Source organism: Prionailurus viverrinus, unplaced genomic scaffold, assembly GCF_022837055.1.
Source record: "Prionailurus viverrinus isolate Anna unplaced genomic scaffold, UM_Priviv_1.0 scaffold_101, whole genome shotgun sequence".
Taxonomy (NCBI): domain Eukaryota; kingdom Metazoa; phylum Chordata; class Mammalia; order Carnivora; family Felidae; genus Prionailurus; species Prionailurus viverrinus.
In genome coordinates this window covers 660-22,365 of record NW_025927491.1, presented here as the reverse complement: position 1 = coordinate 22,365, position 21,706 = coordinate 660, and the positions used below count along the sequence as shown (strand labels likewise).

At 57.1% G+C, this 21,706-nt stretch overlaps 1 pseudogene; it reads left to right on the top strand.

Moving 5' to 3' along the window:
* The first annotated feature begins 402 nt into the window (after positions 1-402).
* On the top strand, positions 403-19,406 carry LOC125158108 (IQ motif and SEC7 domain-containing protein 1-like; annotated as a pseudogene).
* Positions 19,407-21,706: the final 2,300 nt, after the last annotated feature.

Below are 21,706 nucleotides of genomic sequence, written 5' to 3'. Positions count from 1 at the left end.
GGCAGGCCCCAGGGTGGGTGGCTGATGCAGGGTGCCTGAGCGAGGAGGTCCAGGCCAGCTCTCCAGTCATTGCCACACGGGAGCACAGGCCCAGGGGTGCCAGACGGCCTGATTTTTCAAGAGAAGCCAGAAATCTGGATTCTGTGTTGAGCTCTCCCAATTTCTAAATGCTGGCGACTAACTAGAATTCTTTCCACTAATGTCGCATGAGCTAAAGAAAGCCCATCTGTGGGCTTGCCACGGTGACCCCTTGCCACAGGGCTGGGGTCCTGTAGGGGCTGGCGTGGAGCAGGGCTGTGAGGGAGCATGGCCTGCCCTGACCACAGCATGAGCAGCTGAGTGGCTGGGGAGGCCTGGGACGGGAGCAGTTCTAGGTTGGATACACCAGAGTCATGGGGAGGAATGGGGTATGTGGCAGGGGGTGGAGGTGGGGTCCCACCAGGGGTGGGGGAGCAATGCTACTCTGTCACCACTTCTGTGCTGGGCCCAGCTGGCCAGCAGTTGCTCCCTGCCAAAACTCCTGAAGGTGATGTTAGGGTGTGTGGTCATCCTGGGGTAAAAATAGCAAGGTCACCTTGCAGCAGGAAGTTTGCTTTCGCTGGCAGGTGGAAATACAGTATCTGCTGGACGCTGCTGTCAGCCAGGAGCTGCGTGGTTTACAGGGACAGGTGGACACTGGCTCTCACCTTCCAGGCTCCTGGGGGACAGCAGTACACGGATCTCTACCTGCTGGAGCAAGGGAGGGGGCGGCTCCCAGTTAGTGGGTAGCCCTGCTGACCTCACCCCTGCACGGTGCCAGGTACACCACAGCGGTTCCACAGCTCCTTGGGCCCATCTGAGGCTCGGGGGTTGTCAGAGGACACCTGCTTTCCAAGGGTCACACATGCGGCCCCGTCACACCACCCTGTGAGGTCAGCCAAGCCTGTCCTGGGCCTCCTGCCCAGCCCCTGAGGGGGCTCCCTCCACCACAGCCCACCAGGGCCCCATGGCTCCCAGTGCAGGTGGACACACTCAGCCCTGCAGGGCCAGCCCAGCCCTTCCTGGAAACTCCCTTTGCCCAGGAGGGGTCAATGCTGCACCTTTGCTTCCTCTCCCATAAGTTGGAGCTAGTCACGAGAACCTTCCACGGTGCTTACCGCACAGATCATTCCAGGCACCTGACTCTGTTCAAACTCAGGAAGTCCTTACAAGGGTGGTTGAGGCCCCTGGTGAGGTGACGGGGCTGTCAGGCTCCTAAACAGCCCAGGTTACAAGAGTACCAACCGGCAGGGGGAGTGTGAGAAGTAAGTTAATATGTGTAGGTGCTTGGACATTGGTGCTCAGAGTAAGTGCTCAGCGCCTATTAGAGACTGTTTACTCTCGGTGGGTGGAGGGCAGGCCAGCATATGCTGGGCAGGGGGTTCCAGTCTGCCTGGCTGTGAAGTACAGGCAGTGCAGAGTGGTGGGGGGGGCGGGGAGGGTCCCTGCTCCAGCACCCGTGCCCACACTCCTGCCAGTGGCCCAGTCCCAGCCCACGCCCGTTGCACAGTCTGGGCACTCCCGGGTTCCCCCATATTGCGGGCTCCAGGCGGAACAGGATAGGGCACTTAGGGTACCCAGGGAGGAGAGAGGCAAGCCAGGAGGGGCTGGGACAGCCAGGGCTAAGCCTTTGTCTCGTCCCATCCCCAGGAAGCCTGAGAAGGGTGTCCAGTACCTCATCGAACGTGGCTTTGTGCCTGACACGCCAGTGGGGGTGGCCCACTTCCTGCTGCAGCGCAAGGGCCTCAGCAGGCAGATGATCGGCGAGTTCCTGGGCAACTGACAGAAACAGTTCAACAGAGATGTGCTGGAGTGAGTTCCACGGCTGGGGGGGGCGGGGGCAGGGACCTGCGCCACACACAGCGTCAGATTCGCCTGCTTGCTGGAGCATACACCCAATCCTCCCCTTATCTCTTTATTGCTCTGAGACACAGACGGACGCCCCCCGCGGGTTCGTACATCACACCCTACCGCATACGTGCGTGCTTGCACCCTCGGGCACCGTCTGTCACACATGGACCCCACGGGCCCCCTGGCACACACCCTCAGCACCTCCATCCCTCTCCAGCAGAGCCGAGCCACTGCAGGGCTGGGGGGTTGGAGTTCTGGGCTCCCTTCCCCAGCCTGGCTGCCAGCTGTCCCAAAACGCCCTCAGGGCGAGGGGTGGGGAGCTCAGAGAGACCCCCGGTGCCTCCCTCCCCTGCCTCTTTCCTGCCTCTCCTGGCTGGGAGATCTCAGGGTGAGAGTCCAACCATGGCTGATGGCCAGAGCCCTCCCAGCTAAATGGAACTCTGCAGAAAGCCGGGTTTCCAGCTCCCTGGAAACTGCCGACAGTTTGAAAACCTCGGACCCCAAATCTCTCCATTCCTCCTTGAGACTGCCCTGAGTAGACAGGCACCCCGCGCTTGGACCCTTGGGTCTGTTGTAGTGCAGTTACTGTGCACAAGCCCTGTGTCTTCCCCTCACAAGCAGGGGTCGGGGGATGCCGGGTCTCCCTAACTCCCTCTCTCAGAAGAGGAGCCAAAGCTGCAGAATAGCATGGCACAAGGTGGCTCAGGGCCTGGGGGAGCACCTCCAGCCCGTTGAGGATTTTCCTGACCAGGCAGCTGCACAGAGATGTAGGCCAGGAGCAGAAATCAGAGCAGGGTAAAGAGCGGACTGTTAGTAACAAGGGCAGCGCCCTCCATCCGTCCAGCTCTGCCCCATGGGATGAACGAACAAAGCAAGGGGGGCGGGCTCAGGCCTGCTGGGGCAAGGCGCCTCTGCAATAAGGAAGAGCCTGGCCATGCGTGTTCCCGCCATCTCTACACTTCCCTGGGAGGAGGCGGGCATCTGCCTGGGGCCTCTTTTTTGGCTCAGGGAGGGGCTGGCCTCGGTGCTCCCCCCATCCCCACACACACACCCAGACTCACATACACACGTTTGTCCTCATTTGGGCACACGGACACCCACTTGTACACACAGGTAGATGCGCAGGCACACAGGATGCAGTGAGCCAGGCCTTTGGTGGCAGCTGGCTGTGCCTGGCACCAGGCATGCCCACCTGGGCTGCTTTCTCCCTGCTTGGCATTTGTGTTCCCCCATCAGGAAAAGCCTGCTGCATTGTTAGTGTGGCTAGTGCCCCTCTCTCCCTTTAACCCAGCCTCAGGAAACAGTCCAGGGGAAAGCAGATGAGGTCCTTAGAGAATTGGGCCTTAGGCTGTCTTGGGCCAGCCCCCCCATCCCCTGCCCCCGTTCCTGCATTCCCCCCCACACACCCCAAGCTGGCTGCTGGTGGTAGGAAATCCAGGCATTGTTCTTCCCCATCAGAAAATAGCAGCAGCCTGAAGAAGTAGCAATCCTAACCCCACCCCCCAACCCCCCACCCCCACCCCCCACACCAGGCGTACAGCTCAGATGCTAGTCAGCAAAATTACTCCATGTGGCCCCCTCCCCCTACCCCACCTGCTCTGCCCCAGCCTCTGAGGATGCTGCCCCGAGAGCCGTGAGCACTCAGAGAAGTTGGGGGCAGCACAGTTTATGCCCAAGCCCATGGCACCCAACAGAAGGAGGGCGGCCCTGGAAGTGAGGACTAGGCCCCCATGGCTGAGGCCTCTGCAGCCACACCTGAGGTGGCCATGGCTTTGTTGCAAATGGATACACTAGATACCAGAGCCTGCTGAGTGGGTCCCTGGTGCAGACCCCGCCTTCTCTGTTCAGGAAACGGAGCATGCTGTGCTGGGGGGCAGAGCTGGGATGAGTGGAATGAACCAAAACCCGGTTACCAGTGCCTTCTGTCAGCTCCGCCTCCACTCGGCGGATTGGCAGATGAGGATGGCAGAGGTTCTCCAAGATGCCTCTCGAAAATCCCCGGCAAAACCCAGGCACCTCGCCCCAAACCCTCCACGTGGGAGGACCGGCTCAGGGCAGAGTCACTGCCCGGCGAGTTAGCACCCTGGGCCTCCGCTTCCTCCTGGAGAAGATGGGCGCGTGCTCCTGGCATCCCTCGCAGACAGCCCGAGCTGACCGGAGCAGTAACGTCTCACTTTGTGCCCTGTGGACGTCTCGCTTTGTGCCCTGTGGACCAAAGAGCCGATTGTTTGTGCTCCGGCGGCCTTTATCAGGAGCAGCCATAGGCTCTGTCTGGCTCCTCTGTAGAAAATCACACACGTACGAGGTGCCCGGGTGGCGCAGTTGGTTAAGTGTCTGGCCCTTGATTTCATCTCGGGCCATGATCTTGCAGTTGTGTGACTTCAAGCCCCACGTCGGGCTCTGCGCTGGCAGCAGGGAGCCTGCTTGCAATTCTCTCTCTCCGTTGCTCTCTGCCCCTCCCCCACTCACGCTGTCTCTGTCTCTCTCAAATAATTTTTAGAAAAAAGAAAAAATTACACACATAGATATAAGCACTAATGTATTCCCATAGTTTCAGGGGGGTCTGTAGACATCCCAGAAGCATGGGGGTCTTGGGCTACATAATCTGAAGTGTTTGCTGATTGGAGGAAGCCGGCGGAGGACCCGCCTGGACAAGAGGCGGCCGGCCGTCCTGGCTCCAGGCAGCTCAGCACCTGCCCCTGCACTGACTCCCTTTGCGCTCCGCCCCCAGCAGGAAGTCTGGCAGAGGCCCTGCGGGCAGCAGGCGCTGACGTGGCCTTGGTGTCTCTTTCCAGCTGCGTGGTAGACAAGATGGATTTCTCTGCCATGGAGCTGGACAAAGCTCTCCGGAAGTTCCAGGCACACATCCGGGTCCAAGGGGAGGCTCAGAAGGTGGAGCGGCTCATCGAGGCGTTCAGGTCGCGGGCGAGGCAAGGCGTGGGTGGGTGTGGGCAAGAGGAAGGTTGCTGGTCGTGAGGCCCAGGGCCGGGGCCCAAATCCCCCTTCACCCCCTCCCCTAAGCAGGGTCAGGTGACCTTGCCCTTGCCTGGGGAGATGAGGCAGTGGCCCCTTCTGCATGCCAGGGGCTGTGCTGGTTATTGCCAGAAGCAGACTTTTGGACAGTCCGCCTTCCTCCAGGTCCTCATGAGCGTCACTCACTCGTGAACCCGTGTCCCCATCGTCTGCCCATTCACAGAGGGCAGCGAGTCTCACACAGTGACCCAGAGCACAAGCTGCAGAGCCACACAGCCTGGCTGTAGCACCCACTCCACCACTTACTAGCTGTGTGACTTTGCCCTAGTGACTTCATCTCTCTGTGCCTCCTGTCCTTGCCTATAGAGTGGGGATAACGAAAGCACCTACCCTGGACAGAGTGGAAGGACTGAACCCCTTTGGACGTGTGGGCACGCTTAGCCCATGCCTAGCATGACAGAGCCCACAGTCAAGGGCAGCTACGACCCTACAGTCATTCATCCTGGGACTGTGTGCACAGTGACTGGGTGGGATCCTCTGTGCCCTTGCTGGGTATGGGACACACGAGTCAGCCACTGACCCAGCCCTCCAGGCTCAGCACCACTGGTGGGGCCAAGGTAGGGAATGAGGACACACTAGGAGGACAACTCTGGGGCCCTGAGCGGGGGGTTGTTCAGGCACTTCCTTCCAGGAGGGCTTCTTGGAGGTGGCGGCACTAATGGAAAAGGCAGGATTGAAGCCCACGTCATCTGAGCTGTGATAGCCACTGCCTTAGTCCTGGCACCCCATGGTTCTTCTTCTCTGATCTGCCCCCCTCACCCAACTCCCCCTGAAGTCCCCAGTGGATGGGGGCCTCTTGGAGTTTGGGGCAGGGGTGCACATTTGAGGCAATGAGAACAATAAGCAGAATACATTAGTGAGGCTGTTGCTTCAGCTGCTGTAACAAAGATGCTCCAGCAGCCGTGGCTGAAACAAGATGGAAGTGCATCTCCCTCTGAGCTGGCATGAAGGAGGCCCAAGCCAGGCTCCCTTCATCTCAGGGTCCCAGGGAACAGGGCCAACACCCATCACCACAGGGGAGAGGAGTGGGCTCTGCCTTTTAAGGTACAGCCTCTAAGATGCCCACATCCCATCTGCTCTTATCCCATTGGCCAGAACTTAATCACCTTCTGGGCTGCATCCAATCCCGAGGGAGACTGGAGCATGCAGTCCTCGTCCTAAGAAGGCATTGCCAGCCTAAATACAGGTAGGAGATGTAACCAGTGTGAGAAGGAGAGAGTGGATAGAGCGGCACTCTGCCTGGCAGGTGTTATTTACCCCCGTTTACCAGATGCAGAAACTGAGGCTTGTAAGGCAGCACCCGGCCTCAGCCATTAGGTGCCAGGGCCCAAGTGATCGTGGCTGCCGTGCGTGAGGGCTAGACCCACTCCCTGCCCTGACTGAAGTGGTCCTGACCCTGCTCCCTCTCCCGGCCCCCAGCCAGCGGTACTGCATCTGCAACCCTGGGGTGGTTCGGCAGTTCCGGAACCCAGACACATTTTCATCCTGGCCTTTGCCATCATCCTGCTCAGCACAGACATGTACAGCCCCAACGTCAAACCTGAGAAGATGAAGCTGGAGGACTTCGTCAAGAACCTGCGAGGTGAGCGGCCCCGGGACCCTGGCTGTGGCATACAGCCGTCCCACACTCTGCACACACACCCGGCTGGGCATGGGGCCAGGACGTGAGTGTGCTGGGCACAGGGCAGCGCAAGGGAGCTGGGCTCCAGCACACCCAGCCATCGCACACAGGGGCCTTGGGCAAGCACCGGCTCCACAGACAGGGCGCAAGTCATCCTGAAGAGGGCAGACTCCTGTCACACTCCGTGACACACACTGGGAGCATGGACGGAGTGACCCACACCCGGGTCTTGTGCTGTGATGGTTTTAGCTTGTTTCGCAAAGATGCACATGGATTTGACAGGTGGGCAAGCTCAGCCCAGCTCAGGAGGGCCAGGCCAGACATGGTCCACAGAGGCGGATGGGGTGATGTGAGGGAGCACAGTCAGGAACAGGGAAGGAGGGGGGAAGCCAGGCAGGGGAGGGGCCGGGCAGAGAGTCTGTGCCACCATCCCTGCTGTGCCCTCTCCTACACTCCGTGTTCCTCATGAAACTGACTTGACTTTTTTTTATGTTTATTTTATTTTTGAGAGAGAGAGGGACAGAGTGAGAGCAGGAGAGGGAGAGAGAGAGAGAGAGACACACACACACACACACACACACACACAATCTAAAGCAGGCTCCAGGATCCCGAGTTGTCAGCACAGAGCCTGACATGGGGCTCGAACCCACGAATCGTGAGATCATGACCTGAGTCGAAGTTGGACACGACTGACCGAGCCACCCAGGCATCCCCTGACTTGCCTTTTGTGTGTATTTTTTTTAAAATTTTTAACGTTTTTTATTTATTTTTGAGACAGGGAGAGACAGAGCATGAACGCGGGAGAGTCAGAGAGAGAGGGAGACACAGAATCTGAAACAGGCTCCAGGCTCTGAGCTGTCAGCACAGAGCCCAACACGGGGCTCGAACTCATGGGCAGTGAGATCGTGACCTGAGCGGAAGTCGGACGCTTAACTGACTGAGCCACCCAGGCGCCCCTTGTGTGTATTTTTAAGAGGAACCTTATATAAGCACACTGTAAACAGGAAGACCGTATCATTTGCCACACGTAGGCAACCATTGTAAAAATGAATTCAGTGGACGAGAACACCAGGCCGGGGCGAGTGGCCCATGTTAGACAGGGGCTTACGGTGGGCAGCAGGAAGGAAGGCCTTCCTGGTGTCGTTGCAGAGGAAAGGAATTGAAAAGTAGATGGCTGTCTCCCAAGTGGCACCATGTTAGCTGACAGCATGTCCTCGTTTACCTGGAGTCCCTGCAAGGAGGAGGAGGGATTATGTCCCTTTCCTTGGGAAACACCAAACTGCAGCAGGCTGAGATCCCCTTAGGGTGTCATATTTTTTTTAAAAAAGGAAAAAAGTTGGTCTGAATCAGGTCCAACTTTGTCAGCTTGTTGAGCTATTTTTTTTCCTATCCAGTTCTTTAAGTCTTCTGAATTGATGACAAAACTTTAAGTTTTTTGATCTTTGTTGCGCCATTTAAATTTCCTATAAAACCACCGCTCTGTCGTCCCCTTTCCTGGGGCAGGAAGGCCCACCGGGGTTTGAACTGTCCTGGTGCGCCCCCTGGTGGTGGGTACCCTGCAACAGGCCAGCTAATGGGGTGCCCATCCAGAAGAGTGCCAAGCTGCCCGCTTTTCCCAGCTGGGCTCCAGGCCCTGATCAGTCAGGGAAGCCAAGGGGCAGGGCTTGGTTCAGACCAACCAGACGACCATCCCCTGCCCAGAGCACTCATGGTGTGTGGCCCTCTGCTAGATCTCAGGGGTGCTGTGGACCCCAAGGAGTTCAGGTCTTAGCTACAGTTCCCAGGAAGCTAAGGAGTCTGGGAAATTTCTTAATGGCAATTCAGCACCAGAGCACGAGAGTGCAACCAGCAGATGCTTTGATGGGACAGGGGCTGTCTCTCCTCACAGGGCTGAGCCTGATTCTGGTCTTCACAGGGTCCCCCGTGGCCTTAGCGTGTAGCCCTGTGCTCCCTCGCTGCCCAGAGAGCAGGCTGTGTGCTGCACGCTGTTGGTGACCCCATGCGCTGCAGTTTAAAGGTCTTTGCGATTTGACTCTGATTTTTTTTTCTGCCTTTAGACCTCACCCACATAATTGGGACTCCCCTGTATGGGGAACAACAGGAGCAGCCTGAAATGATTAACCCAGAGGAGAGAAGTCCCGGGGAGGGAAGGGTTGCTCAGTCAGATTGCCAGTCGGCCACCCTCACATCAGTGGCTTTGTCGTTTGTATCCAGCCTTGCACCCGACCATCCCAGCAGTCTGGGGGAGTTATCATCCCACTTCTCAGGAGATTGAGCTGTCGGCTGTCTCCCAAGCCTGGACCGTTCCCTCCAAATGCCATCTTTTCAAGCCAGGAACTCAGGAGTGTTCTCTTCAGTCTTCCTTGTGTTCAGAAGGGTAGCCAAGGCAGAGGGAAGGGATCTGCCCAAGGTCACGTCCATGGGGGCAGGACTCTGGTCTCCCACAGCCTGGTTGGTGCTCCACACCAGGCAGACGTCCAGCTTGGTGTTTGTAGAAGAGACCTTTCCCCCTGCACACACTGGGCACATTTTCTCTGGAATTCCTCACTCTGGTTCCCCCGGGGAGACTCTCAGCAGGAGTGCCTTTGGGGGGTTGGAGGGTAAGCGGGGGAGGAATCGCTCACCAGCATGGCAGCCAGACGAGCAATGATTTTCTTTTATTGATGTTTGTTTTTAAGTTTTCTAGATTGATTTCTTTTTAATGACTATTATCCTCACATAGTTTCAAAAAAAAAAAAAAACCACAAAGTAAGACAAGCTAGCAATCAAATTCTTTGGTATTTACCCAAAGGAATTGAAAACCCCGTACATCCACACAAAATCCTGCATAGGATGTTTATAGCAGTTTTATTCATAGTTGCCAAAACTTGGCAGCAGTCAAGAGATGTTGTTCGGTGGGGGAACGGATACATAAACGGTAGTCCATGCAGACAATGGAATATTATTCAGCACTAAAAAGAAAAGAAGCCATGAGAAAACAGGGAGGAACCTTAAAAATGCATACCACCAAGTGAAGGAAGCCAGTCTTAAATGGTTGCATACCATAGGAGGCCAGCCATATGACCTTCTGGAAAAGGCAAAACTATGGAGACATAAGAGATCAGTGGTCACCAGGGGTTGGAGGGAGGAGGGGTGGAGGAGGTAGAGCTCGGGGGAGTTTTCGGGCAGTGAAACTATTCCACCTGACTCCGTGGTGGTGGAGACGTGTCGGTAAACGTTTATTATCGAACGCACAACACCAAGAGTGAATCCCAATGTAAATTATGGATTTCGGGTGATAGTGTGTCAGTGTGAGTTCACTGGTTCTAATAAATATATGACTCCGATGTGGGAAGTTGGTAGTGGGTGGGGGCCGGTGTTACAGGGAAATCTCTGGGCTTTCCCCTGAATTTTGCTGTGAACCTAATTGCGCTAAAACACAGTTCTAAAAAATAGTCTGGTTTTAAAAAATGTGTGGGGTGCCTGGGTGGCTCAGTCAGTTGAGCGTCCGACTCTTGATTTCAGCTCAGGTCATGATCCCAGGGTCATGGGATTGAGCCCTGTGTTGGGCTCTGCTTAGGATTCTCTCCCTCTCTCTCTGTCCCCCCCTCTTCCCTCTGCCACTCTCCCCGCTCTCACACTCTCTCTGTAAAATTAAAAAAAAAAAGTATGAACGGTCAGTAGCAGAGCCCCTCCCACCCCTACCTGTGTGCCCAAGGGTGTGTGCCCAAGGTGTGCCACACCCTCCCCCTTACTGTTCCGTGTCGGTTCCCTGTGGTCGTCCTCATTTTCCTGGAAGCTGTGTGGTATTCCATTGCACCCGTGCAGGGATGACTTAACCAGTCCCCTATTAATGGGTAAATGGGTGAATCCCAGTCTTCCGCTCTTTGGAAACCATGCTGCCATGAGTGCCCTGGTCTGTGCATCATGGCCCATGGGATAAATTTCCCCCGGACTCAACCAGTGGCCCAGAGGGGCTTTGAGTGTATATTTGTGACCCTCCCACCATCAGTGGCTGGGAGGCCCCTTCCCACAGCCTCGCCAACTGCGCAGGTTACCAAACCTCTGGACCTCTGCCAGTCTGTGGTCTGAGGACTGGCGTGGGGTTGCATTTCTCTCTTGAGTGGGGCCGAGTTTTCCTCGCAGCAGTTTTTCAGGGTATAGTGGAAAGGGTGCATGCCTGTCGTCAAAACAACCTGGCTTTAAGGCCAGACCCCAGCTTCTGCGCACGTGATGTGGGACAACAGCTGGTGGCGCTGCTCAGGTGCACAGAGTTCTCACTTTCTGGGAATGCAACACCGCTGCTCTGTCTTCTTCACGAGACCTCCGTGAAGTCACACGTGCTCTTGGTGGCCCACTTCACCGAGGACCCCCAGCGCAGAGACTCGGTCCCACAGCTCGTGAGGGGCAAAGCAAGAACTTAGGCCCACGCCTGTGGGAGCCGAAAGCCACAAACACCAGCTTCACAGCCACCCCCAACCCCGGACCCTTCCCTGAGCCTTGCTTTCCCAGCTGCGGAATGGAGACGGTCACACCCACCCAGCGGGGCCATGGTCAGGATTAGCAAGCTGATGTTTACAAAGCCCTTGGAGCATGGCTGGAAGCTGGCACAGCCCTCTGCGTGCTGATCTGGGTGGCTATGCTGGCCTTGTCCTGGTGGAAGGATCCTAAGGCATTTCATAATTGACTGAAGGTGTTCAGTGGCTCTGGAAGGTCTTTGGTTCTGCTGAGGATTGATGAAAGGGATTGATATTCTGATTGGGTTTAGAAACTTGGTAAATCAGGGGTGAGCCTGGGGCCCCGAAGCTGAGTGGTGCCACAGCCACCCAGACCCTGGCCTGCCCTGATGCCTGGCTACTGTCTCCTGCCCAGGTGTGGACGATGGTGAGGACATTCCCCGGGAGATGCTAATTGGGATCTAGGAGCGCATTCGCAAGCGGGAACTGAAAACCAACGAAGACCACGTGTCCCAGGTGCAGAAGGTGGAAAAGCTCATTGTGGGGAAAAATCCGGTATGTGGTGGCCCTGCATCCCTGGCTCCCTCACTCCCACCCACCCCCCCTCCATGCGACCCCAGGCCTGCCCCACTGGCATTAGCTTTGGACAGGGGCCCTGATGCCATTTGGAACCTGGCTTCTTCAGCGCATAGTTGGGGGGGGCGGTTCCTTTAGGTTTAGGGTGGCTCCTGCCCAATATTGGGGAATAATAACCATTGGCCCTGGGTTATATTTAAAGAGAGCCTGAGGCTCTTAAGAAACCAGCCCAGGGGTGCCTAGGTGGCGCAGTTGGTTAAGCATCCGACTTCAGCCAGGTCACGATGTCGCGGTCCGTGAGTTCGAGCCCCGCGTCAGGCTCTGGGCTGATGGCTCAGAGCCTGGAGCCTGTTTCCGATTCTGTGTCTCCCTCTCTCTCTGCCCCTCCCCCGTTCATGCTCTGTCTCTCTCTGTCCCAAAAAAAATAAATAAACGTTGAAAAAAAATTAAAAAAAAAAAAAAAAGAAACCAGCCCAAGTTGCGCAGTGGTCCCTTGGTGGCCTGGGAATGCTCTTATCGGCCTTTCCAAGTTCTGGCAGCGAGGAGGTCTCCTGAGCTGTGTGTGGCATGTCTGGACAAAGGCTATGGGAATGTGCCTCTGGAGGGGTGCTTACCTACTCGGATGTCATCCCATTAGCTCTCTCAGGTCCCAGGTGCATGCTTTGGATCATTAATATCTTTTCTTGTTTGTTTAATGTTTCCCATATAGATTGGATCCCTGCATCACGGGCTTGGCTGTGTGGGTATCCCTCTGCTTTTACATCCTGGCTGATATCCCGCCCCGGGTTGGGGTTGGGGTGGGAGCAGGGAGGTCCACCATGTTCTGTGTTCACCTCCCTGCATCCCCTGGTTCCCAGATCCACAATTCTGGCTGCTTGAGTTCCTTTCCGGAGTGATAAGAAATTTGATTTTCATAGTTCTCCCAGCCTCGAACCTCTGCAGGCCCAGACTGCAGCCACCTGGGGAGGGTTGTGTACCGTCAGGCCAGGGCAGATGGTGTCCCTCCCTCTCACCCGGCCCGGTTGAGCACAGAGGCCAAGGCTTGCCTCCGACCCGAGGCACTGTGCCCAAAACAGATGAGGCTGATGGGCCATTGCAGGCCTGCCCACCCAACCCGCCCTCTGCCGCCCACACTCCACTGTCACCACCTTGAGCAGGTCTGCCTCCCTGCTCACCCCAGGAGCAGCAAGGCTAGCCTTGCAGTCACCTGGCACTTTCCTTATGTGTCTGTCTTTACCCTTCACCGGGCACCTGCACTGCAAGAGTCAGCATCACAAACCTGTCTGCTCCCCCCTCTTCCCACCTTGGCCTAAAGACAAACCACTAGACGCTGCCGTGGCCAGCCCTCACCCACCTCTCCAGCCCCGCCTCCCGCCATCCTCTCCCCTTCACGCTTTTATTCCAAACGATGCCCCTCCCTGAGCACGCCAGCCTGGGCCAAGCCCTTCCTCCCATCTTCCTGATGCACTGAGCTCGGGCCTCCCACCACCAGGGCACCCGTTGCAGAGTGAACCCTCCCTGCCATCACATCCCTTTACTAACCCGCTGTGTCCTGCGTGAGCCTGGGTGCTCTCAGAGCCACCACTGGGCCTCCCCAGTGACTTGTCCTCACAGCCCTTAGGCACCATACAGGTTGCACCTGGCCTTGCGAGTGGCTCGGACTTCAGCAGAGTGGGGGCTCACATGAACTCATGGCAGGCGTGCTCCGCGTGGAGGCCCAGGCCAGGCCCCATGGGGTGGTGTGGCTGCCAGCCGAGGAGTTGGGGCAGGGAACCATCAGAAGCGTCGGGATTCTTTAGGAGGGGCCTGGAATCCTCTCTCCTCTCTGCACCTTCCCAGTTGTGTGGCTGAGGCAAGTTGCTCAACCTCTCTGTGCCTCAGTGTCCTCATCTCAAGTAGACACTCTGGAGAAATCCTCGCCGGGACTAACAGGCTTGTGTGTGTGATGGGCACTTTATGGGGACTGAGAAATCACAAATTCCTCACTGTGGGGTCTCCGGTGTGCACGTGATGCTCTAAGACGTCTGGGACCTGCCTGAAGGAAAGGAAAGGAAAGGAGGTGTCGCGAGAGGCAGGGACGCTTTCCATGGCCCTTCAGGAGAGCTCCTGAGGAAGAGCAGGGAAAGTTGCAAGGAGTCCAGACATGTCTGCTGTGTGCGGTTGGTGGGAGAAGGCGTTTTCGAAGGCCAGGCCTACAGGCTGGGTTCCCAGCGCACAGGGACTGCAGCGGAGGGGCTGGGGGCTGACGCAGCGCTTCCTCCCCATACAGGTGCTCTCTCTGCCCCACCAGCGGGCTGGTCTGCTACTGCCGGCTCTTCCAGGTTCCAGACCCAAACAAGCCCCAGAAGCTCGGGCTGCACCAGTGAGAAATCTTCCTGTTTAATGACCTCCTGGTGGTATGTAGTTCCCCAGAGCGTGTCATGGCTGGGACCCGTGGCTTGGGGCGGCCTTAAACTGCAGCTCTGGTCTCCCATCTGGCCTTGTGTGCCTGTGCTTGGGGAAAGGCACCCACGTGCGTGGGGTGGAGGTGAAGGGGATGGAGTCAGCCCCACGGTCTTGGGTTACAAGAGGCAGAATCTAACTCACAGTGCGGCTGACGAAAACGGGGCTTCGTCAGCTTATGTAAAAGCCCAGAGGGGGGTGTGGGTCTTCAGCCCCAACTATTTATAGAAGCTTACACAGCGTCAGCGGGACTCCTTTATTAGGCTCTCTGTCTCTCAGCTGCGTGGGCTCCCTTCTCAGGAGCTCTGTCCACAAAGAGAAAGTCAGTCTCGGCAGTTGCAGGCTTAATCCTGCCCCCTCCCTGCATCCCCGGCCACCAGGGGCATTTTCTTGGGAAGAGTCCGGGCAGAGGTCTCACTGGTTCCCATGCCCATGCTTGAGCCGCTCACAGGGGCCAGGCAGGTGCAGTGCTGTCTCATTGGCTAAACCTGGGTCACTGCTCACCCCCAGGAGTGCCAGGTGGCAAAGAGGGGGTTCCCCAAAGGGAAACTGCAGAGGTCTTGCCCAAAAAAAGGTGGCATGGATGCTGGGCTTTATCCCCGGGGATAAAGATGCCCCTGGAGACAACGGGGGGAGACTGTCCCTTGGGTCTTTGTCTCTCCTGCATGCCCCGGGCTTTCTTGCTAGAGGCCCTTGTCCCTGACCCCTACCTGCCTGAGGACCAGCCACTTCTCTCTGACTGCTGAGGTTGGAATCTGGACCTGTGGGCTTCAAGTCTTTGTCAAGGGTCCCTGACCTCAAGCGAGTGACTTCAAATTCCTGAGCCTCCGTTTCCGCCTCCAAAATCTCTCAGGCAGTCACAGAGCTCAGGTGGGGTCCTGGGTGTCCGAGCCCGGCCTGGCGCCCTCGGGGTCATGTGCAGCGTGGCGCCTGCCACCTCTCTGCTGAGGGGCTTCGTCGCCAGCCAGGACGACAGCTGGGATTCACGGGAGCGGAAGCCAGCATCCATGTCAGGATGTGCCTGGACACACAGGCCTGCCCTGCCCCAGAGGCCTCCCGACCTCTGCACTCCCGAGAGGGTTTTGACGTTAGTCTCGGTCAGAATCCCGAGCGCCCAGAGTTGCCCCTGAGCGGTGCAGGCGATACGACTCAGCCTCTGTCTCTGGCGGCCCCCAGGTGACCAAGATCTTCCAGAAAAAGAAGAACTCGGTGATGTACAGCTTCCGACAGTCCTTCTCCCTGTACGACATGCAGGTTCAGCTCTTCGAGGACCAGTGTAAGTCCGTGCTGGGGGCCTGCCGTGGCCCAGCCGCGAGTGTGCGTGCTGGAGCACTCGTCCACACGTGGCCGTGTGCCACGTGGCGGAAACGGTGTCACAACTCCCACCTTGTAGTCACGAAGTGCTGTGCTCCCCGAGGATCTCCCCCTGGGGATCTCCCCCAGCTCTCCCACGTGTGTTCCGTATTCCTGCTTCGCCAGCAGAGAGAAGGTTGCAGGCCAGGGGTCTGACGAGCGACAGTACCTGGGGAGAATTTGATAACATTGTACATGGTGGTGATCGCCTTTGCTTTTGCCCCTACGTCTTCTTACCGTGTGGTTAAGGTTGTTTTTAGTTCAGGGCGGAGTGGATTTATGCCAATAAAGTGTTGCCCGGAAGACACCAAGTAAATGGCACAGGTGATGTGCAAACACAGGCAAACAAACAGGCGCAGGCAAGGCCTGGGGGGCTGTAGGACAGGAGCCCGGTCCTGAGCAGAGAGCCCGGGTGCAAATGCGTCAGGACCTAGCGGTCCCCGGGCCACATTCCCTTTGTCTGTAAAGTGGGGTGACTTTACCTCAGGGACTTAGGTGAGTCCATACATGAAGTGCTTAGAGCAGGATTTATTCTTAGGTGTTATTGGAGTCTTCTCTGGGTATGAGTGGGCCATGGGGCCTGAGGACTTGGGGGAGGAGCTGACACCCCCACTGACTTTTCTCTGTTGACCTGGTCTTTCTCTGATACCCAAGCCCTTCCCTTTACCTTTCTCCCTCTTTGTCCCGTCCCTGTTGGAGGTCCCTGAGCTGTAGGCTGAGCCAGGCCTCCTGAGATGGGGGGTGAGGGGGAGGTCCTGTTGCCCTGCCCATTTTGCACCGGCCCCAGGGGAGGACCGTTCCAGTTGAGCATCATGATATCTCCAGCAGCAGGGAAGCCCTCATCCTCTCAGACAGGTTGCCAAGCTACCGTCTGATCCGCTTTCAATCTGCAGGTTGAAAAAGAACCAGGGACCTGTGCCTGGGCCATCCCTGCCTTGCCTTGGTTTCTACCATGGTGGAAGGTGGCCTCAGGGAGCATGGTGCCACCCCACATTGTCCTGACCGGCAGGCCCTCTTTCCAAAGGCGTGGCGGTGGTTGTGATGATCCCAGCAGTGGGCCCGACCAGACTGAATCCGCAGGCAGAGGCTGTGCCCTCCTCGTTTTTACATTCCCAGAGCTCAGCCCTCAGCCCTGAACCCACAGTCCTGGCATAAGCCCAAGAGTCAACACTGACATTTCTATGGGACATGCCTTCGTAGCAGGGATCTCAAAGTGGTAGCTGTGGGTCAGTCACAGCCCAGTTATGTATTTGGTTTACACATTTTAAAAAATTTGTTGAGCTGATACTTAATATCTAAAATTACTAAAATTGGGGGCACCTGGGTGGCTCAGTCCGTTAAGCGTCCAACTTCATCTCAGGTCATAATCTCACAGTTCGTGAGTTTGAGCCCTGCATCCGGCTCTGTGGTGATGGCTCAGAGCCTGGAACCTGCTTTGGATTCTGTCTCCCTCTCTCTCTCTTTGCCCCCTCCCCCCTCACACTCTGCCTCTCTCTCTCTCTCTGTCTCTCTCAAAAATAAACATTAAAAAAATTAATTAAAAAACAAAATAACTAAAATTTTAGATATTTTTGAGTTTTCTTGAAAACCGAGAAGGTTTTTGCTAGGCCCACATTCCCACGTCATGTGGCTGTCATGGGCTGCACGCCCCTCCCCCCCCCACTCACTCTGTTGCTCAGTCTCATGTGGTTTACTTCCTACATTTATTGGAACACACTAGGCATTTGAGTTCCCAGCCTTGACCTAGGTCTGAGCAAAAGTGGGATTGGTGTTTGGACCAAGAACCTCCAAACATCCAGTAGCTGATGCTTGATTCCCGCTGAGGAGAGAGGCGCTACCAGGGGACCAGAGCCACAGAGACTCTGTGAGCTTGGAGGTGGCACCAGGCAGGTCACAGGCCAGAAAGACCGAGCACTCAGCATAGAGTGCATTGGGTATGGGGTGCCCATGAAGCACCCAAGGGAACTGAGGGTCTGGAGGCCACTTGTGAGAGAACAGAGCTCAGTGTGCACTCAGAATTGCCCAGGGAGACCAGATAAGACTCCCCCCCAGCACAGGACACTGACTGTGACTCCCAGACTCCACCCCTGGCCATTCTCAAGCTTCAGGCAATGACCAAGGACCTTGACTTGAAGGGTCTAGGCTCCATGACCTTCAGGTTGAGGAAGGATGGGGGCCCTGACCTCTGTTCAGATTGGCCAAATCTGCCCCAGACTTCTGCATAGAACAACACAGACCCAAGTCAGGAGATGGGGATTTCCTGGCAGTCTCTCTGGTCTTCCCTGTGGATGCCTTTCCTCCCTGGTTAGACGTGTCTGCTGAGAGCCTGGACCCTTAGACTTAGCATTTCCTTGACCAGCAGAGAGAGTGCAGAGAGCACCCAGGGATCCATGGGTTCTTCTCCTCCCCTTCTCCTTTGTAGACTACCCCAATGGCATCCGGCTCACATCTGCTGTCCCCGGAGCAGACATCAAAGTGTTAATAAACTTTAACGCTCCCAATCCTCAAGACCGGAAGAAGTTCACCGACTACCTGCGGGAGTCCATCATGGAAGTGCAGGAGATGGAGAAGCACAGGATAGAGTGTAAGTCCCAGGCCCTCTGGAGAGGAAGAGCCAGCAGCCCCGGCATCTCATGGGACTTGCTGGATGCGGCCGTTGGCTCCCATCTGGTGCCAGGGACTCTGGGGGCCCACAAAAGTGAGGTGCCCTGGTCTCACCTGGCCTTCCCACAGCCCTATGACAGGGCAGCCCCCGTACCCGGGCCGGAGGAGGTGGCGTGGGGAGGGCAGCAGAGGCCTCCACGTGAGAGTGAGGGCTTCTGCGGCCCAGGCCCATCCCGCCTGTGGGACCACCTGGCATGCCCTGAGAGAGCCTGGTTTCCCCGTCGCCCCACGAGACGAGATTTCCCGGAGATCCGGAGCTGATCTCGTTGCCCCTTGGTGTGCTTATTCTTCTTTCGTCTTCCATGTCAGGGAAGTCACCACCAAGCCCATCCTGTGGGTTTCATCAGACCTGATTATCATCTTTTCTCTCCTGGCTCCAAGCCTCACTCCCTGGAGACACACAACTACCCCCACCTTTGGGCCCCACCCACGGCAAGGTTGGGTTACCCCTTGCTCATCCGCAGACCCAGGCCAGCCAGTCTCCTTGCCAGCCCTCAAGCCTGCAAAGTGACAGTCTTTCCTGCAGAGCCCAAGGCCCGTGCCTCTCCAGCCTCCCTTTCAGAGTTTCCTCCTGGCTCCCTTTTGTCAAAGGCAGCGTTCACACCTTCTCTTTCTTTCCCAAGACAGCCGTGGGCCCTGACTTTTCCTCAGGCCAAACAGATGGCAGCTGGGTGCAATGCCAAGCCTACACAGAGGGCCCAGGGCCTCCCCCTCAAGGCTTTGTTTTCTCACTGGTCCCTCGCCCCCTCTGTTTCAGTGGAGCTCGAGAAGCAGAAAGGCGTCGTGTGGCCCAGCATGTCCCAGTGCTCCAGCCTCAAAGCGGAGTCCGGCAAGGGACGCTGAGCCGAGCCTGCCTGGATGACAGCCACGCCAGCGGTGAGGGCCTCAAGCGCAGCGCCCTCAGCAGCTCCTTGCGGGACTGTTCCGACGCGGGTAAGAGCAGGCCAGGACCCCCTTCCTAGCCCAGCACACGCAGGACTCAGACCGGGCAGCTGGGACGCACGTTGCGTGCCGGGAAAGGACCGCGGTGGCGGCTGGTGGCGGCAGGGCTCGGACGGAATGCCGTTGGGTTTCCCGTGACTGTCCCCAGACCGTAGTAGCATCTGACCACACAGAGAGGGCGTCCCAAAAAGGCCAGAGGAAACAGGATCCGGTTGTCAAGGCAGAACAGCCAGGAGGTTAACCCTATTCTCCCTTTCTTCTTCTAGGGGTTTTATTTATTCTTTTATTTATTTTCCAGAAACTGCTCTCACACAGAGTGAGCCAGGCCCCACTGATGGATGTGTCCCTTGCCCTCTGTGCTGCCGCGTCCCTGTGTTTTATGCTGATGAATGAAGTGGAGTGAAGCCCTCGAAACTGTGTTTGGAGAACCCCCTCTCCCACTGTCCCTGGTCTCATTTCCCTCACGGAGGTCTCCCTTCCTGGGAAACCGGGCCCCCATCCGGCCCAGAGGCAGTGGCCGCAGCTGCCCCCTGGATGTCGGGGTGGTGGGGAGACGGGGGGAGCCCTGGCACAACCGTGGTTTTTGTTACTGTTTCTTTGTTTCTGTGTGTGTTTATTTGCTGCCAGCCTCTTAACCCCTAAGCAAGTAGCACCCCTAGAGCCTCCCAGATTTCCCAGGGGAGGAGGTGTGTCTAGAGTGTCAGGGAGCTTTTGGGGGCAGCTCGCCCAGCCGGGTCCCCTGGGCCAGCCGCCCGTGAGTGTTGTTTAGCCTGCTTTGCCTGCAGTGCTGTCAGAGAAGCTGTGGAGGGACAGCCCCTGAAGCCCCCCAGTCACGTCTCAACAGGCAGCTTCTCCTGGGAGGAGGTTCCAGCTACAAAGGAGCAGAGGTTACAGGACGTTGTCCCACAGAGGGCACGCGGCTCCAGGTGTCCCGGCTCTAGGAGCCTGATTGCAGGCCCTGGGTTGTTGGAAAAGACCCTCTCGGGCCAAGATCAGCCGCCTCCTCTCCAGGGGCCCGGCATCCCCCTCCCCTTCTCGGGGCCTCACCCGCCCCACCCTGCCTTGGACATTACCTTGTGGCCAGCCCTGGGCCCCGCTACTAAAAGAGCCCAATCATGACTCCATCCCACACCTGCCCCACCGGCCGCACTGCCTCCCTCCAGCTTACTCATTTCCCAGAAATTTTTTTTCTTTTTTTTCTTTTTTTGAGTTGGAATTTTTTTGTCCTTATTTTGTCCTGTCATTTTTTTTTTTCATAGTAAAAATCAGAAATCCATTGCCAGCATGAGGGTTTACCCAGGGTTTCTCAACCCCAGCACCATTGACGTTTTGTGCCAGATAATTCCGTGCTTTTGGAGGGTGCTGTCCTGTGCACTGCAGGATATTTACCAGCATCCCGGGCCTCTACTTACGAGATGCCAAGAGTATCCCCACCCCCCAGTCATAACAGACAATAATGTCTCCAGAAATTTCCAGGGGTCCTCTGGGGGGGGCAAAAATCACCCCTAGTTGGCAAAGTGCCACGGGTTGAGAACCACTGGTTTTCCCTATGGCTTGTTAAACCTAGCTAAACGTAATTGGACAGCTCTGGGCCTCTGCAGGCTGGTAGCCAGGACCTCTGTTTGGGTTTGTGCAGTGGCGTTAGGCCTGGCCTCTCTGTTCCCTGATGCAGCACCTGGAGGGCGGATGGGTCCCGCCCAGTCCCTCAGGTAACAGTGGCTCTGTTGAAACCGAGGCTCCCAGCGTGGCCAGCCACACCTAGGACTCCAGCTCCTGGGGGTCAGATAGAGCTGCACCCCCAGGCCTGTGTGAGGGACAGAGAGCTGAGGTTCAGCTGCTTTCCTTCTATCGTCGCCGTTGCCATTGTCGTTTGGACATTCCGAACTAAGGAAAACTCTAGGGATTGAGTCTTCCCAGGAGACCATGTGAAGAATCCCCCGGGAAGGCAGCCCCCTGTCCCCAGGAAGCCTGGAGGGTGTGTTTGAGTCCTGGCAGCTGCCAAGGCCCCAGACTGGGAGCCCTCCACGTGCAGTCTCCAGAGGGAGACCGGCCAATGTCAGCAGCCATCCAGAAAGATGCTGGGCTCAGCACCCAAAGACGTGCCCCGGACTGGGTCGGAGTGAAGCTCTCCGGAGGCAACGTCACTCTCCCCACCGTGGCCCTCACTAAGAGGGCTGCTGGAGAAGAGGCAAGGCCTCGGGGATACTCTCTCCCTTCAGGAAAGCTAGCGCTCAGTTGTTGGCACGTCACTGCTCTGGGGGCGTCTGCCCTGGACCTGCAATCACACGTCATTCCGGGTGACTCTCCACACGGTCTTCCTTCGTCCAGGATCCATGCTCATTTCAGTGGCACCAGAGCCCTGTCGGCCTGTGATCAAGGGCCTGCGTGGACTGGGGACACAGGTGTGACTGCGGCCTTAACCCCTGGCCCAGATCAGTCAAGTCATGATGGACACTATCCCCAAGCCCCCAGGGTCCTCCTGCCCCTCCCAGCGAAGCTGCCCAACATCAGTCTCCAGAGAGAGGATGTCTCCCAGAGGCCATGGGACCTGCTCGCCCCTGTCATTGCTCCGGGGCCTAGCCAGAGACCTGCCATGTTCTGCCCCAGGGAACCCGGGAAGCCCTCTCAGGGGAGATTTGGTGGCTCCTGGTGGCCAGTGTCCAAAGCAGCACCTGCTCAGCCTCCAGCATTATTAAGGACCACAGGGTAGGACCCTGGGTTGAGAGCTCTTGCTGCATTCTGTGCCGATACCAAGAAGCAGGAGAAGGCT